We start from the raw sequence: 17,945 nt of genomic DNA, 5'->3' as shown, positions 1-17,945 counted from the left end.
TAGGCTGGAGTTGTGAGTCGGGACCATGCAAAAACACCCAACGCAGAGCTCGGAGTTTGAACATTCCGTTTGGGAGTTATCCTGATTCTGGAACCCTCAGGTGAGGTAGTGGGATTATAATGCATGGCCCTCCCAGGGGTTTGAATCCCACCTTGTCAGATGGTGAAAGCTGAATTCAATAAAATCTGGAATAAGAAGCAATGCTGACCACGTCATTTGTCATATAAACCCAACTGGTTCACTCATGCCTGTTTAGGGAAGGGAATCTGGCATTCCTAACTGGTCTGGCCTACATGTGACTCCAGACCCACAGCAATGTGGTTGACTCTTAACTGCACTCAGAGCAGTAAACGCCGGCCTAGCCAGAGATGCTCTCATCTTATGACCAAATAACACAAGAAAGGTCTCTCAAGGTCAGATTTTGGAGAATTTCAATTTACTTAAATCCAATAATTGCCCAACGAAATATAAAGGATTTAAAAACCCATTCTGACTTTGGGTTAACTAATGAATTGGCGAGTCAAACACTGACATCCTTGACCTGATACCTATGTTTCCACTGTTCTGGACATGCCCTCCCATTAACTTGATCCCTCATCATCCTCTGCCCACTGGTTTCAACAAAGCACACCTTGACTCAACATCCTCTTGCCCAACTGACCTGGCACCTTCCTTCTGCCTAAACCTAACCTGACACTGCTGGCTCAACAAAACTACCCCCTCAAACAACTTAAACATTCTAACCAGTAATCCACTGAAAACCTTTCACCCACCTCTCATCTACCTGGTGCATAACCCCTACTCCACCCATCATGGTACTCCACTCACCCAACTGCTCCTAACCCTCATCCACCTTGCACCCTACCTCATTCCTTTGCCTCCCAAACTACCTCCTTCACCCACCTGGCGTGCCACTTAACTGGCACCCACCTCCATTTCACACACCGGGCATCCTAGCCCTGCAGCTATCTGGTTACTTAACTTCTCATTGGCTCACCAAGCACTCTGAACATTTAAATCACAGAACACTGCACATTGCCTGCTACAAAAAGGAGACATCGCTTTGATGGTGAACTTTGCGCCTGTTGGCTATGAGCATCTGTCAAGAGGTTTTGCCTATTTTATAGAAGGAGATTCCTATCCAGGGATTTTCAGAGTAGAATTTGTTGAAATGTAATTGTATTGCCTTTTATCTGATCAGGGTTGAAAATAGTGTTGACTGTGGCAGGTGAAACTAGAACTAGGCCACATAGTCTCAAAATTAGGAGGAGCAGGTTTAGGACTGAGCTGAGGAGGAACTTCTTCAAACAAAAGGCTGTGAGTCTGTGGAATTCCCTGCGCAGTGAAGCAGTTGAAGCCCTCCCGTTGAATGTTTTTTATGGTAAAGATAGATTTTTGAACAGCGTAGGAATTAAGGGTTACGGTGATCAGGTGGGTAAGCAGAGCTGAGTCCATGAAAAGATCAGCCATGATGTTATTGAATGGCAGAGCAGACTCGAAGGGCTAGATGGCCTACTCCTGCTCCTCTTTGTTATGTTTTGCTTGTTAATTGTGGCACTCCACTAGTTACAATTTGCCATCCTGCAAATAAGAGTTGAAAAGTGTGGCGCTGGAAAAGCACAGCGGTAAGCCGGCATCTGAGGAGCAGGAGAGTCAACATTTTGATCGTAGGCCCTTCATCAGGAATGTGGAGGGGGAAGGGGGCTAAGAGATAAATAGTGGAGTGGGTCTGGGGCTGGAGGGAAGGTAGCTGGGAAGGCAATAATTGGATGCAGGTGGGAGGCAATTATGACAAGTCAGTGGGGAAGGTGGAGCAGATGTGGAAAGGAAGATGGACAGAAAGGTCAGATCAGGAGGGCTGAGTTGGAAAGTTGGATCTGGGATCCTGAAAATACTCCTCTTATCCCAACTTTCTGTCTTATATTAGTTAGCCAACTCTCCATCCGTGCCAATACACTACCTCCAATAGTGCAGCATCTCATCTTACTTAGTATCCGAATGTATTCTATCAAACACTTCCTAAAAATCCACATGTGTGTGTGTATATATCCACTGTTTCACCTTTATCTATCCCACTTGCTACCTCCTCAATGAATGCTGGGAAATTTGCCTTCCATGAACTCCCTTTCAGGAAGTCTTGCTGACACTATTTGTTTACGTTATGTATTTCCAGATACTCTGAAATTACATTCTTTACATGAGACTTGAACATGTTCCCAATAATAAAAGTTAAGCTAACTGACCCTTAGTTGCCTGTTTTCTTTTGTCTCCTATCCTTTTTCAATCATCTGCAATTCTTCCAAAACCTAGAGATTCTTGGATGACTGCCATTCACTATCTCTGTCGCTACCTCCTTCAATGTCCAAGGATGCATCCTATGAGGTCCGGGGGCTTATTGGATTATTAGATTCCCTAGCATTTTTTCACTCGTAATAGATAATGTATTTATTACTTATCTTCCTTTTTTGCCTTTGGCGTATTGTATAATTTTGGAATGGTATTATTGTCTTCTATTGTGAAGACTGATGCAAAGTATTAGTTCAACTCTTGTCCAGCCGAAAAAGTTAGGCAGTCAAGAAGTGTGACACTGGAAAAGCACCAGCAGGTCAGGCAGCATCTGAGGAGCAGGAGAGTTGATATTTCAAACATAAGCTGTCTAGTTCCCTTTGCTGCTCTTTTGTAGATACGAGCAGTGTGTCTCCTGCCTGTAATGGACCGAACGATACTTTCACAATCCACATGCTCTCTTGATGTTTTGCCATTTCTGAGCTCTCTGGGAGTAATGTATGTACACTTTATGCATGACTTAGTTTTCTTGGGAAGGAAAACTAACAAAATTCATAGAAACAGAACTAAGTCAATCAGTTCTCTGGCATTTTACACCATTCAATTTAATCTGTGTCTTAGCCTGTCCACACACACTGTTTCTCTCATTTAATGAGCTTGCCCATCAAAAAGTTACTTTTTTAAAGTGTTGTGAGTTTAGTATGCATTACACAGAAGGTCAAGTTTCAAATCTTTCAGTTGCCATTATCTGTGATTTGAACGAAGAGGTGAATATTTGCTGTTGTTGTGCTTACATCGGTTGCATGCCAACTGTCGTCAGTTGGATGAACTGTCAGCATTTCAAACAGCACTCACATATGTCTATGTCTGCGTTTCAAAGTCAGCCGTGATCCAGCTTCAAACAGCATCCCCTGGTACAGGGGGTTGGGAAATTGCGTTGGGAAATGCCGCATTATGCCAGAGCTTCTTCGGAAACTAAAATAAATTTTAAACTTGTCAGCAACGGAAATTCCAGGCAATTGCCACCCTGATTTTGGAACACAGAATTGGGATTTTGCAAGTAAAGATTTTCTTGGACTAATGGTTGCACCAAAAATTCAGCTCACCAACTCAAACACCAGAATGTTTAGGTCAGATTAAGACCTCAAAATAAAAACAACAACCAAGGCATTTAATAACACAAACAGAATCGTACCGTAATATGTGACACTGACATTATGTTGGAGGCTGCTGGAACTCCATCATTCTGTAGCACAGTGATAGATAGGAAATTATTTCATATAAAAATGTTGCATATAAAAATGAAAGAAGAAAGAAAGGAAGCAGTTGGTAATTCACAACAGGATCATCTTGTTAAGTTGACAGGTCTTGGAAGTGTCAATGTACTCTCTCAAAAGGACAAAGCTAAAAAAGGTGCAGTTAGAGATAACAGAGGGAAAGTTAAATTCAAAAATGGATACATCAATGACAATCTGTAACCTAATGGCATTTCCCCTTTACCATTATCATCAAGCCAGGTGATCATTTCTCATTCAACAGAGTGCAAGATTATATGCAGGAGCAGCACCTTACATATCTAAAATTAAGGTGTCAGCTTTGTGATGCTACAATACAGGACTGCTTTCACACCAAGCAGTGAAGCAAGCATTCAGTAGACAGGATCGAGAGTGGAGTGCTGGAAAAACACAGCAGGTCAGGCAGCATCCAAGGAGCAGGAGAATCAACGTTTCAGGCAAGAGCCTTTCATCAGGAATCAAGACTCTTGCCCGAAACATCAATTGTCCTGCTCCTCGGATGCTGCCTGACCTGCTGTGCTTTTCCAGCACCACACTCTCGATTCTGACCTCCAGCATCTGCAGTCCTCACTTTCTCCTATTCAATAGACAGGGCTAAGCAATCCTGCAACCAGCCCTGCTGTCCTGCACACCCAACCATGAATGATGTTGAACAATTAAGCAGCTAGCAGGTGGATGAGGATCCAAAGTATCCTCAACTAATCATGAGAACCCAGTATGTCAATGCAAAAGACAAGGCTGAAGCATTTGCATCCAACTTTAACCAGAAGTGTAAAGTGTATGATCCATCTCTGTCTCCTCTTGAGTTGCTTACAATTATGTTGCCAGTCCCAAGCCACTTCTATTCACCCCATGTGCTATCAAGAAATGGCTAAAAATGCTGGATATCACAAAGGCTATGAGCCTTGACAACATTGTAGTGACTGAATTGGAAATTTATGGTTCAGTACAAGTCAGCCCCTTAGCCAAGCTGCTGTAGTATCGTTACAATTCTGGCCTCTCTCCAGCAATGTAGAAAATTGTCCAAGTACATCCTGTGCCCAAAAAAGACAAGACAAATCCAACCCAATCAATTGGGTGGCACGGTGGCTCAGTGAGTAGCACTACTGCCTCACAGCACCAGGGTCCTGGGTTCTATTCCAGTCTCAGACGACTGTCTGTGTGGAGTTTGCACATTCTCCCCGTGTCTGCGTGGGTTTCCTCCGGATGCTCAGGTTTCCTCCCACAGTCCAAAGATGTGCAGGCTAGGTGAATTGGCCATGTTACATTGCCCGTAGTGTTAGGTGCATTAGTCAGAGGGAAATAGGTCTGGGTGGGTTATTTTTCGGAGGGTCGGTGTGGACTTGGGCCTAAGGGCCTGTTTCCACACTGTAGGGAATCTAATCTAATTACCACCCCATCAGTGTGCTCTTGGTCATCAATAGAACTAGTCATCAGTAGAGTCATCAATAGAACTATCAAGCTTTCTCACTTTCCTGGTTGGTTTCAGCTCCAACATCACTCAAAATGGTCGCTTCATCAATGACCAATAAAAAAAAACTGTGGATGCTGGAAATTAGAAACAAAATCAGAAATTGCTGGAAAAACTCAGCATTTGTGGAGAGAAAGCACAGTTAGTGTTTCAGGTCCAGTGACCCATCTTCAGAGCCTACTGCAGTAGGAAAATGTTGATATGTGTGCTGAAGATGGGATGGAGGGAGAGGGGAGGAGTATAATAAGTGGAGATGGAGCTCAGAGAGAGACAGGAGCAATTAAGTAGACAAAGGAATGGGTAAAAGTCAGCCTGCAGGAATGAACGGCCTGAGCACCTGTCCCCATGTCCTTCCCCCAACTCTGACCCATCAGTCCTTGTCATCACATTGGCCACACCACAAGCAATCCATTGTCAATCACTAATGTTCCCCATTCACATCTATTGATTCTCTAGGGCTGACCATTACCCATTCCTTTGTCTGCCCAGTCACAGTTCTCTCTCTCTGGGCTCCATCCCTAGCTATCATTTAATCTCCTCCCCCCACCCCTCCAACCCAACTTCAGCATAAAAGTCATCTGGATGACTATGTGAGTAGAAAGGGTTTAGAGAGTGTGAGGATGCTGCTCCTTTGACAACGTTATGTTGTCCTTGTTTTTTTTTATCCAGCGTGTTCATAAACACAGAGTTCTGTGGTGTCTAGTTTGGATGAGTTTTAGGCCCAAATTGATAATAACTAACTGATAATACTGTCTCAGACAAAAGACTCCCAAGTTTAAAAAAATCACTTGTAAAATGAAAGGGGAGTGGCTAGTTCTCCCAGCTCAGCTTTTCTCTGGTTTGAGTTAGTTTGGTTTTAGTAGGCAGTCAGTTCTTCTGAGGCTGAACAGCTCCATGGGAGAAGGTGTTCCATGATGAATCTCTCTGCCATCTCTTTCTCTCCTGTAAGACCCTGAGTTTGATTTTACCGTTTTTTGCCAAGGAATGTTTATGGGCATTGTTGCAGGAATTTGGAACCGTACCATTAAATTGGAATAATCTGTTGGGTTTTTGGATAATTTAAGTCATTCTATATTCTGTTCTCTTTTGTTTATATTTCATTCCGTAATCTTGCAAATTATCTCTGTTTTGTTTAAACCTAAGTGGTTTGCCCAGCTGCATCCCTCCTGGAATATTCACGTTACACCTGCTTAAAACAATGAGCAAAGTTAGGGCCTAGGCTACTTTCTTGAAATGTTTTGAGAGGGTTGGCCTGGTCTGTAGCAAAGGATATGGGTCAAGTGCTGGCAAATAGAATTAGATTAATTTAGAATATCTGGTCAGTGTGGACGAGTTGGACTGAAGTGTTTGGTGCTGTGCTGTACATCTCCATGTCTCTATGACTCTTTATATACCACTCATTTCCCAGCTACAACTAGTTCTGAAGAAACGTCACTGAACAGATGCAGTATAATGTGGTTAAGTGTGAGGTTATCCATTTTGACAGCAAAAATAGGAAGGCAGGTTATGATTCGAATGGCTGCAAATTGAGAGGGGAATGATCGAGACCTATATGGACCAGTCACTGTAAGTAAGTTTGCAGGTGCAGCAGGCAGTAAAGAAGGCAAACTGGTCTTCATAGAGAGAGGATTCGAGTACAGGAACAGAGATGTCTTGCTGCAACTATTCAGGGCATTGTTAAAGCCACATCTGGAATATTGTGTGAAGTTTTCACCTCCTTATCTAAGGAAGGACGTTCTTGTTATAGAGAGAGTTCAGTGAAGGTTTACCGAATTGATTCCTGGGATGGCAGGACTGATGCATGAGGAGAGATTGAGACTGTTAGGACAGTATTGACAAGAGTCTAGAAGAATGAGAGGGAACTTCATAGAAACCTACAAATTTCTAACATGAGTAGACAGGTTAGATGCAAAAAGAGTGTTACTGATAGTGGGGGAAGTCCAGAACCAGGGGTCATAGTTGAAGGATAGGAGTTAAATCTTTTAGGAATCAAACGAGAGAAAATGTGAGAGAGTGAAATTCACTACCACAGAAAGTTATTGAGGCCAAAACATTGTGTTTTCAAAGAGAAGGTAAATGTAACTGTTGTGGCTGAGGGGATCAAGGGATATGGTGAGTGGACGGGATTAGGGTATTGAACTCGATGATCAGCCATAACCATATTGAATCATGGAACAGGCTCAAGGGGTCAAATGGCCTTCTCTTGCTCCTAGTTTTGGTGTTCCATTGTTTTTATAACACATAGACTGGAATTTAAGACATTATTATCAGAATAGCAGCATGCACAATGTCATCATGTAACCCAAATAAATGGAGGAGGGCATTGTTACACCCAAGTGGACCTGTACAGTACTCATTGACTTCTGTCTGGGAAGGAGAGGGCCAGCCTTTCCAAACTCTGAGGGACACATTGTTTCTGACTCTGGAAAAAAACATCAGCACTGACTGGGTCTGTCTGGAACAAAGAGGATTAAAAGAGTGCGATGCACTCATCATCTAACAGGGTGGCCTTAGGAAATATGTTATACTTGGAAAGGACCATCATTAAAGAGACAGGAGGAAGGTCAGGACAAGGCAGCCTGGTTCAGGACCACAATCAATACTGGTTACACCAATGTTGGAGATTGTAAGTGTTCCGAGCTGGATCGTGGTGATCTTGGTGTGAGGGAATGGGGACTGCAGTTGAGAAGAAGGGTCAGCAATGTTCATCCTACCTGGTGGACCAACAGTTTCACCTGTGGTTTTTCAATAGGGTTAGGGTTGTGGTTTCCTATCACGTCATGGTAACAGTGTGTGGGTGGGAGCCAAAGTTAAATCATGGAGGGATGTAACCAGAATTAACCAACTGAGCTGGTGTACCCTGTGTGGTTCTTGTTGGCTCAGTTGGCTGTTTTATTGCAGAGAGATGTCAACAGCACTGGTTCAATTCCTCCACCAGCTAAGGTCACCATGAAAGGTCCCTTCTCCTCAAACTTGCCTGAGCTGTGGTGACCCTTCAGTTAAACCTTGACCAGTCATCTCTCTTGCTTCAATAAGAGCACTCCTCTGTGACTTTCCCTGCATGGTGTTATTTAAATTAGCTTAGAAGATTTTGTATTGAGGCATTTTAGTAGTTTTACTTGAGTCAAACTCTGTATCTGAGCAATTCTCTACTTTAGAAAATTTTAAAGTTTAAGGACTATTTCTAATTAGGGTGTAAAAACAGGAACTACTCACAACCGAAAACAGAAGGGCAGCAGATGCATGTGAACGTGTGCAAATTCTATACTGCTGTTCCTTCACTGTCACTGGGTCAAGTACTTCCTCTTTAATAGCACTATGGATGTAAATCCAATGTGCTGCTGTCATGCACAAAGATACTAATGCTAGCTTAGCTCACATCTAATGAATGATTTTTTAAATTTAAGTACAAAATGGCAATTTTAAAAGGTGCCTCAAAATAGTAGATGCCTTCCCATCTGTCCAGACAGAATCTGAAACCTTCCAGGATTCTCTCTTACATGATGCAGAATTTCCAATCTACTAACTATTTCTGGTATTTTATTTTTGAACTGTTGGAAATAAGTCTTAATGTTGCTGTTTGCCATTTGGCCCAGGATTCAAATGTCTTCCTGTGACTTTGTAAATAAAACTGGACACAGTACATAATATGATAGAGAACAGTGGACTGTTTCAGATTAAAGTGCAAGGATCAGATCTGAAATTAGAGATAGACAGATAATTCTTGTTGCATTATGGCTGTTATATGTTCTAGAGAAACTCTCAAGAGCATCAGAATTGGAGATTATTATATTCCTACAATCCAAATTCCTGTAGTTACAACTCTGTCCTGAAATTTCAAAGCATGGCATTAGTAGTTGCAAGTCAAAGTCAACAGGACTTTGGCAGCACTGGGTTAGATTCAGAGTTAAGCTCCCTCCACACTGTCCCCATCAAATACTCCCCATATTTATATAATGACAGTTTTTGTCATTCCCTAACTCACGAGACCAAACTAGCACATTGTATATATTTATTTCCCTCACGCACATTACCACAAATGCCATCCATCTATCACTGGCATTGCAAAAATAATCTATCAAGCAAGGATTCTCCTTTCCACTCCATCAGGCATTCTTGTTTCTCTCCCATTCCTGCATTGCGCTTCAAAATTAGACAGTGTTCTTCAGGGACACACATTCAATTTCGCAAATCTGCATCAGTGTGGTGTCTGTACATGGGACACTTCAACCAGTTTATGTATTAGAAACACTTCACCCAAATGCTCTTGTCTGCAAGGCAGACAAAAGGACATAGAATTCAGTTTGCAGTTCAACTTGATTTTATTAACAAAATATTCTTTATTTGAACATGGTGAGCATTTTACAAATTCCAACAATATTTGTTTTCTGGACGTAGGTTAGATCGCTGAGCTGGAAAGTTCATTTCCAGACAATATGTCACCCTACGAGGTAACATCTTCAGTGGGCCTCAAGCAAAGCACTGTACATGATTCCTGCTTTCTATTTATATGTTTGGGTTTCTTTGGGTTGATGATGTCATTTCCTGAGGTGATGTCATTTCCTGTTCTTTTTCTCAGGGGGTGGTAGGTGGGGTCGAACTTGATGTGTTTATTGATAGAGTTCTGGTTGGAATGCCATATTTCTAGGGATTCTCATGCATGTCTCTGTTTGGATTGTCCTAAGATGTATGTGCTGTCCCAGTCGAAGTGGTGTCCTTCCTTATCTGTATGTAAGGATATCAGTGAGAGAGGGTCATGTCGTTTTGTGGCCAGTTGGTGTTCCTGTATCCTGGTGGCTAGTTTTCTGCCTGTTTGTCCAATGTAGTGTTGGTTGCAGTTCTTGCACAATATTTTGTAAATGATGTTAGTTTTGCTTGTTGTCTGTATAGGGTCTTTCAAGTTCATTAGCTGCTGTTTTAGTGTGTTGGTGGGTTTATGGGCTACCATGATGCCAAGGGGTCTGAGTAGTTTGGCAGTCATTTCCGAGATGTCTTTGATGTAGGGGAGAGTAGTTAAGGTTTCTGGATGTGTTTTGTCTGTTTGTTTGGGTTTGTTGCTGAGAAATCAGCGGACTATGTTCTTTGGGTACCCATTCTTTTTGAATACACAGTTTAGGTGATTTTCTTCTGCTCTGCATAGTTCCTCTGTGCTACAGTGTGTGTTGGCTCGTTGAAGTAATGTCCTGGTGCAGCTTCGTTTTGTTCTCTATCTAGCTCTAGCTATCTGAGGAAGGATATTACTGGCAATGATCGACATGTTTGAGCTGGGCCATTGGAGTCTCCTTGTAGCGATATAGGGATGACTCTTTCCACAAAGATGGGTCTTGCAGGTCAGGATGGATGCTCTCTCCCCCCCTCTCTTTCTCTGTCTTTCCCTCCAGGTGATTGGACTTCCACTACTGTGCTAGGTCAAGTCTTTAATAAGTCTTCAATGAGGCGTGGCTCCCACGTAAGTATTCTTATTCTCCCTCTCGTCCCTGACCTTCCAGAATATTCTGTGGCCTTTGGCCAATGGGGTGATGAGATCGGTTCAAAGCATCCAATAGGCTGGTGACAATGCCCTTGAGTGTTGCTATGACGTAAGGTGTAGATTCCCATACTCTGGCAGTCAAGATGCCACAACATCTGATCGACTCTTCTCCAACATACAAGTCTCCAACTGATTGTCTCTTAGTTTCCACTGTTCACTGTTGCCGATAGCTACTAGTAGCTGTTTAATTCAGTTTGGCCAGTTTTCTGTCAGGCCTGATTTCTCCAGCTGTGAGACAATTTAAAATGTCTAACTTTGGGTCCATGGTAACTTTGCCAAAAGCAGTTATCAGGAAGCAGATTAAGATATTTTCTAACCAACCAGTCCAGAGATATGATTACACATCTCTGAACCCAGGTCTTCTGGTCCAGAGGCAGGGATGCTACTCCATGCCGCAAGGCACTAGGAAGCAGATTAAACAACTGACATACCATGAAAAATACCTGGTCACAATATAAAAGTTGTATTTCTGCAGCAATATTATGTTTCTCATACTTTGGTTACATTGCAAGGAGTTGTTGAGGCTGGGTTGTTAAGTATATTCAAGATGTAGATTGATTTTTAATCAGAAACTAAGGGTTATAGGAAAAAGGCAGGAAAATGGAGGATTATTGGATCAGGACTGACCTTATTGAATGATAGAGCAGAATCGATTGGTTGAATCAGTGGTTAGCTCTGCTGCCTCACAACACCAGGGATCTGGGTTCGATTCCAGCCTTGGAAGACTGTCTGTGTTGAGTTTATGCATTCTTCCCATGTCTGTGTGGGTTTCCTCTGCATGCTCTGGTTTCTTCCCACAGTCAAAAGATATTAAAATATTAGGCAGATTGGCCATGCTAAATTGCCCATAGTGTTCAGGGATGTACAGATTAGATGGATGAGCCATGGGAAATGCAGGGTAGTGGGTGGGACTGAGTGAGATGCTCTTCAGAGGTTCAGTATGGACTTGATGAGCTGAATGGCCTGCTTCCACATTAGGGATTCTATAATGCTATGATCTACCTCTACTCCTTATTGTCTTCTGATATGGTTCCTGAGACATACTTCAGACTCGCATCGACAAGCAATAAGGAAAATCCCGATTACAACCTCAGTCATTCTAATTACTTAAGCTATTTATTTAGCCACCATTTTATTTACCTAACAAGACATTTGACAACGTCCTTGGAACAAGGATCCAATTACAATGTCTACTGAGGTAATTTCCATTATAAAAGTGGATGTAAGAACTTATAATGGAACAGGAATTATAAGTGAGTAAATTGAGAATTAAGTTAACAAGTGTCCTAATTCAATTAACTTTCACTCTTCAAAGCCAATTCACCTGAAGCTTGTATTTGGTCCTCCTGTATCTTTGGCTATCGATTCTGATGGTGCTACTGAGGAGGAAGTGTGGCTGGCCCGCCAACGGGCAAGCTCTACTTGCATTTCATCGCTTTAATGGAGCCCCAGAGGAAGATTTGGGAGAGAATCCAACAGGGATTTCTCCAAGTTCTGAATCAGGTAACCCCTCAGCTTTCCAGTCTTGGAATACAAGCCACAGCTATCCTGGCATTTTCCTGCCTGGTCTGCACAAAGCCAATGGGGAAAATTACCCGCTTCCCTTGTGTAAAATCTATATTTAAAGAAAGAATTTGCATCAATATAATGTGCAGGCTCAGAATGTCAGGTGATTGACTACTTGTGAGCTACAAGTGAGTTGCACAATCTTCTTTTCACAGTAATTTATTTCTGGTAGTAGTCAGTGCTGCATCCTGGGAGCACATTCCTGGACTACTGATTTCATCCCTCAACACGATCCAATGACAGGTTGGTTTGAGAATAAAGGTCTGGAGGCTTGGCAGGTGCTCCTCTCCTGCAATCTCTGGCAGGTTGATAGTGTCCCTACTTCTGGGTCAGGAGGCTGGGATTCAAGTCCCGCCTGCTCCACATATTTGTCATAGTATGTCTGACCCAATTGATTCAAAATATCTATCAAGCAAGTTGATTTCAGCCATCCACATTGCAGTGGGAGCTGAAATAATGAATGAATGGTTTAAATACAAGGGTTTGCAGCATGTTGATAGTGTGTGCAGCTTCGAACTTGATGTACTGTAACTGAAAGTCAGTTATTTTTAGAACTCTTTCATATTTTAAACATTTATTTAAAATTATGAAAGTCCTGCTATTTCAGAGGAAGCATCATGTATTTGTTTTGCTTTGAGAATGTTTACCTGCATTTAGCACCTCCCTATCTAAACTAACCTCATTAGCAAAGGACAAGAGAGAAATTTCTAACTTGTTAATTTACGATTGCACTGAATTTTCTATTAGATAGTGTGATTTAATGTCAGCATACGATTAACATTTGAGAATGCAGAGAACATTGCTTTAAGGTTAAGCATGAAGTGCATTAGGAAGATCTAATTGTTGATGAAATAGTCCTTTTGTCTCCTGACAGAATGATTTTGTTTAGTATTAATGTGTTAAAATGAGATCATTTAGAGTTAATTTACATGCTAACCAATTATTAATTGTAATTTACAGTCACTAGCATTAAATCCCATCACCTGCTGATTTGGTCAATATTTGCTTCAGCTGTGTAGCTAATTAACCACCCAACTGTTTTTGTTGTAATTTAGTTTAAAGCTTCAAATTTGACACAATCCAATTGTTATTTAGACCTAATACAAATAACCTGAGTACCGATTTAGTAAGCGTAATGATTTATGTTAGTTTGCTCGGCAATTTATTTATCCCATCTCTGAATATTGCTGAAAAAGGAAACATTTTGTTGAAGCCTTTTGTCTTGCAGTCATCAGGTCAATTCACAAGAATATCAATGTAAAGAAAAATAGCATTTATACTATGCTGTATGGTTAGCAACTGGACTCTGATTGATTGAGGCATTGATGTGCAGATTTTTTTTTATGTATTCACAAAACAGAGACAGCACTGGAGAGGCCAGCACTTGTTGCCTATTCCTAAATACCCATGGGGCAGATAAGAGTCAACTGCATCACTAACGGTCTGGAGTCAGATCACACAAGGGTCAGCAGTTTCCATCCATAAAGGATGGTTAGTGAACGAGATGGGTTTTTCTGATAATTAACCAAAGGCTTAGACTCATAATTTTCAGAATTTTTAAATTGAATTCAAATTCCACCATTTGCCATGTTAGAGTTCAAATCCCCAAAACATTACCTGGGTCTCTGGAATAACAGTCCAGCAATAACACCAATAAGCCATCACCTCCCCTTAACCACTTTATAATTAGCTGTTAATTAATCATTATGTTTTGAAGTCGAACTGCAAGAACATAATGTGACTTTCCTTCCTCTTAACACTGTAAGTAACCATGGTGTGGAGGTGCCCCAGTGTTGGACTGGGGTGGACAAAGTCAGAACCACAGGTCACATGCTTGTGATTTCAAATAAACCTGTTAGACTATAACCTGGTGTGGGACAGAAATCTGCTACCCTGCCCACCCACAGCTTGACCACATAAAAAGCACAGAAGCTGACCTGTGAAACACAGAGATCAAGCCTGCCAACTGACACAGAACACACCCACAATGCCCCAGTCTTGGCCAAACCAGCTGACATAGAAACCAGACATGGCCAAGCTATTCCCAGACCAGGGAATACACATTCCAAACAGCCTTCACAGTAAGCTCCCAGCCCTGATTAGTTAAAAATCACACAACACCAGGTTATAGTCCAACAGGTTTAATTGGAAGCACACTAGCTTTTGGAGTGCCACTCCTTCATCATGGACAGACCTGAATGCCAGGAGAAGAAACATTTACACGTATTCGCTTGGACGAGAAATACAATGAAGAATCCTCGAGAAGCTATCGGGTAGATAGAGATAAGCTTTTTCCCAGGGTGAGGGATTCAATAATGAGAGGTCACACGTTCAAGGTGAGAGATGAAAAGTTTATGGGGGATATATGTGACAAGTACTTTACACAGGGGTTATAGGTGCTTGGAACGCATTACAAGCAGAGGTAGTTGGCATGGTAGATTCATCTGAAGTGCGTCTGGCCAGATGCATGAGTAGGTGGGGAGCAGAGGGATACAGATGCTAAGGAATTGGGCAATAGGTTTAGATAGTGGATTTGGATTGGCTCACGCTTGGAGGACCGAAAGGCCTGTTCCTGGGCTGTAAATTTTCTTTGTTCTTTGTAAGACATTCTCACCCACTTATGGAGATGGCTGGAATCTCCTGTGTCAATTCCAAATGAATTGCTTCTGCCGGATGCTTGATTTATTTCCACCAAGTTTATTCTTGTTTCAATCGCTTTACAATTTTCACCACTGTACTGTAACTCTTTACAATTATCACCTTTATGTTGTACCCCTAAAAAGCGTGCCTGCACCCTCAGTTCAGGGAAGAGCATTCTGACCATCTGTGCAGAGAATCAGTTCTGTGTCGGCCTTGTCAATTTCTCTTCAGCGATTTCACTTTGTTCAATAAACCGCTTGTCAATTTCACTGCGATCCTCGTTTGTGGGCTCTGATTCATTGGGCTGAATTTCTCCAACACCTGATATCACCTGGCCTCTGACATTATAAGTAAGAACAGCAATTTATTTTGTGAATGGCACGTTTAAGTGGGAACCACTGCAACCAGAACTCTCCCTTTAAAAGTACCTTCCCTGAATATCTTTGCATTTCTGCAATGTACACCATTTCCTACAGAATTGATGCCAGCTGCATCTGTATCTGGTTATATCAAAGGAAGAGCTAAAGGAAAATTTGCTTTCTGTTTCCTAGATTTTGATTTTGAATGCACTGCATCATGTTATTGAGTATCTATGCCAAAGGCAGCGCAGTAGCTTAGCACTACTGCCTCATAGCACCAGGGACCTGGGTTTGATTCCAACCTTGGGCAACTGTCTGTGTGGAGTTTGCACATTCTGTGTGGGCTTCCTCTGGGTGCTCCAGTTTCCTCCCACAATCCAAAGATGTGCAGGTTAATTGAATTGGCCATGATAAATTGCCCACAGTATTCAGGGATGTGTAGGTTAGGTGCATTAGTCAGGAGAAAGTGAGGTCTGCAGATGCTGGAGATCAAAGTTGAAACTTTATTGCTGGAACAGCACAGCAGGTCAGGCAGCATCCAGAGAACAGGAGATTCGACGTTTCGGGCACAGGCCCTTCTTCAGGAATCATTAGTCAGGGTAAATATAGAGTGGGGGAATGGGTCTGGGTGGATTGCTCTTCGGAGGGTTGATGAGGACTTGCTGAATCAAAGAGCCTGTTTCACACTGTGGGGATTCTATGAACCACCGGATCATTTAGCACAACACAGCCAAGTGTTTTCTCCTGCCTCATCCCATCCTCATTGTCCGATTCTAGCCACATATGTTGTTTTTTAATGTCTTATATGATTAGCCAGCTTCTTCCCAAATGCAATTATATTAGTCACTAACCCCTGTGGGAGGGAGTTTCATTTTCTCACAACTTCTCGTGTACACTAGATAAGTTATATTGAGTTCTAGGAGACTGAACTACTGCTTGAATCTTCTGCTCAAGTTAGAAGTGAGAGATGCTGAGACTGAAGAATTCTAGATATATTTGATTATAGGTTGATACAAGTTTTGACACATTTCTGCCATTCAACTAAAACAGTTTGCACAGCCCACAACTTATACTGTGACTCAGAACAACAGGCCAGTGACCTCAGCATTTTGTGTTCACATAGCACATCTAACTGTTAAAACTTCCCCAAGGGCTTCAAAGGAGAGTAGTGAAAAGAAAATCTGGAGATATTGAGGACATATTAAAGCTTAATCACAGAGATATATTTTCAAAGAGGCAATGTTTAAGAAAGAAAATTTAAGGCAGCTCATAAAAAACATTCCCTCCAGTGTGGAAACAGGCTATTTGGTCCATCAAGTCCATCCTGACCCTCCAAATAACATCCCACCCAGGCCTGTATTTCCCATGGCTAATCCACCTAGCCTTCATACTAGGGCAATTTAGCCTGGCCAATCCACCTAACCTGCACATCTTTGGACTGTGGAAGGAGAACAATGCACCCAGAGGAAACCCACACAGACACAGGAAGAACATGCAAACTCCACACAGAGAGTCGAATCAAACCTGGGACCCTGCTGTGAGGCAACAGTCTAACCACTGAGCCACTGTGTTACCCCAGTTGAAAGAGTACTCAGCAACAAATAAAAAAAATCATGGACGTAAAGTAATTGGTTGCAAGGCTGTAGGATGTTAAAGAGAGTGTGACAGATAGGCTCAGAGAGTGATTCAAAAAATATTGAGGTATTGTTAGTTTGGGAGCCAAGGTAAGTTTGTCAGTGTAAAGACTCCATGTGATTTTGAATAATGGCAGCAGTATTTGGGAAATATTGGTTTGAACTTCAGACTTATAACATGATCGGCTTAGTATTCTATAGGTGAGCACAACAGAGTGTATATTATTTAAGAATTCAGACATCATTAAGGCAAGATGTCAGGTCACTGTACATATTGTATGCACCAAATATAGATTGCTAGCTATAAACATCAAGGAAAGTAAAAGCACAACAACTGTGCAAAACCCAGTATGTTCGAATGTGAATATAATTCCAAGAAAAATATCGACTGATGAAAAAACACATGCTTTCTTTTAATGACAGTAAAAGATTTAGCTGGATATGGAATGCATACCCTCTTTAAGGCCATTAACCTTGGGCAATGAACTCAAACTGAGAGACTGTCCCAGTGGAAATGATCTGACTAATAGTCGTCGAAAGCTTATTGAGTGAAAAAAATTCAGCTTCAGCATAGAGTACGGTGTGAATACAGAGAATTAAAATAGGAACTGTTGGCAAAGTGATCAATAGACCAGAAGAAAGCAAAGGAAATCATAATGAGCAAGATAACCGGAGCTAACAACTCTGAGATGTATTCAAGAATCTCAAAATATTGTAGTTCTTGCTCATCATAGAGATGAGCTAATGATTGACAATTGGAAATGAATGCACTTTTATACAAGCAATAAATAAAACCTGATCCAAATCCTTCAGAAAACTGGAATAACTATGTAAAGTTGGGAATACATTAGGTCTGATTTCTCACACCAAAACTAAGCTCCATTTGTGTGTGGAAAAGTGAGATAAATCTTCCAGGTTGTTGTGGGACAGACACAGTGGGGAGCAGAAGGGTATGGAGTTAAGGTGTGGGCAGGGATGGGTTGGGAGTGGGATGATTTTGGAATTCTTCATACCTCGGTGATATTCTGCTTTCATTTGGTCTGCCTTTGCCTCCAGCCTTCATTAGGTCATAGTGTAAGCTGCAGCACAATGATCTTGTGATGCTGCCTCAGTTCAATAACCCACATGTTTGTATTGAGGAAACCTGCATTGGTTTTGCTTAAA

The sequence above is a fragment of the Chiloscyllium plagiosum genome, chromosome 16 (genome assembly GCF_004010195.1).
Source record: "Chiloscyllium plagiosum isolate BGI_BamShark_2017 chromosome 16, ASM401019v2, whole genome shotgun sequence".
Classification (NCBI taxonomy): Eukaryota; Metazoa; Chordata; class Chondrichthyes; order Orectolobiformes; family Hemiscylliidae; genus Chiloscyllium; species Chiloscyllium plagiosum.
Note: the sequence above shows the minus strand (reverse complement) of the source record.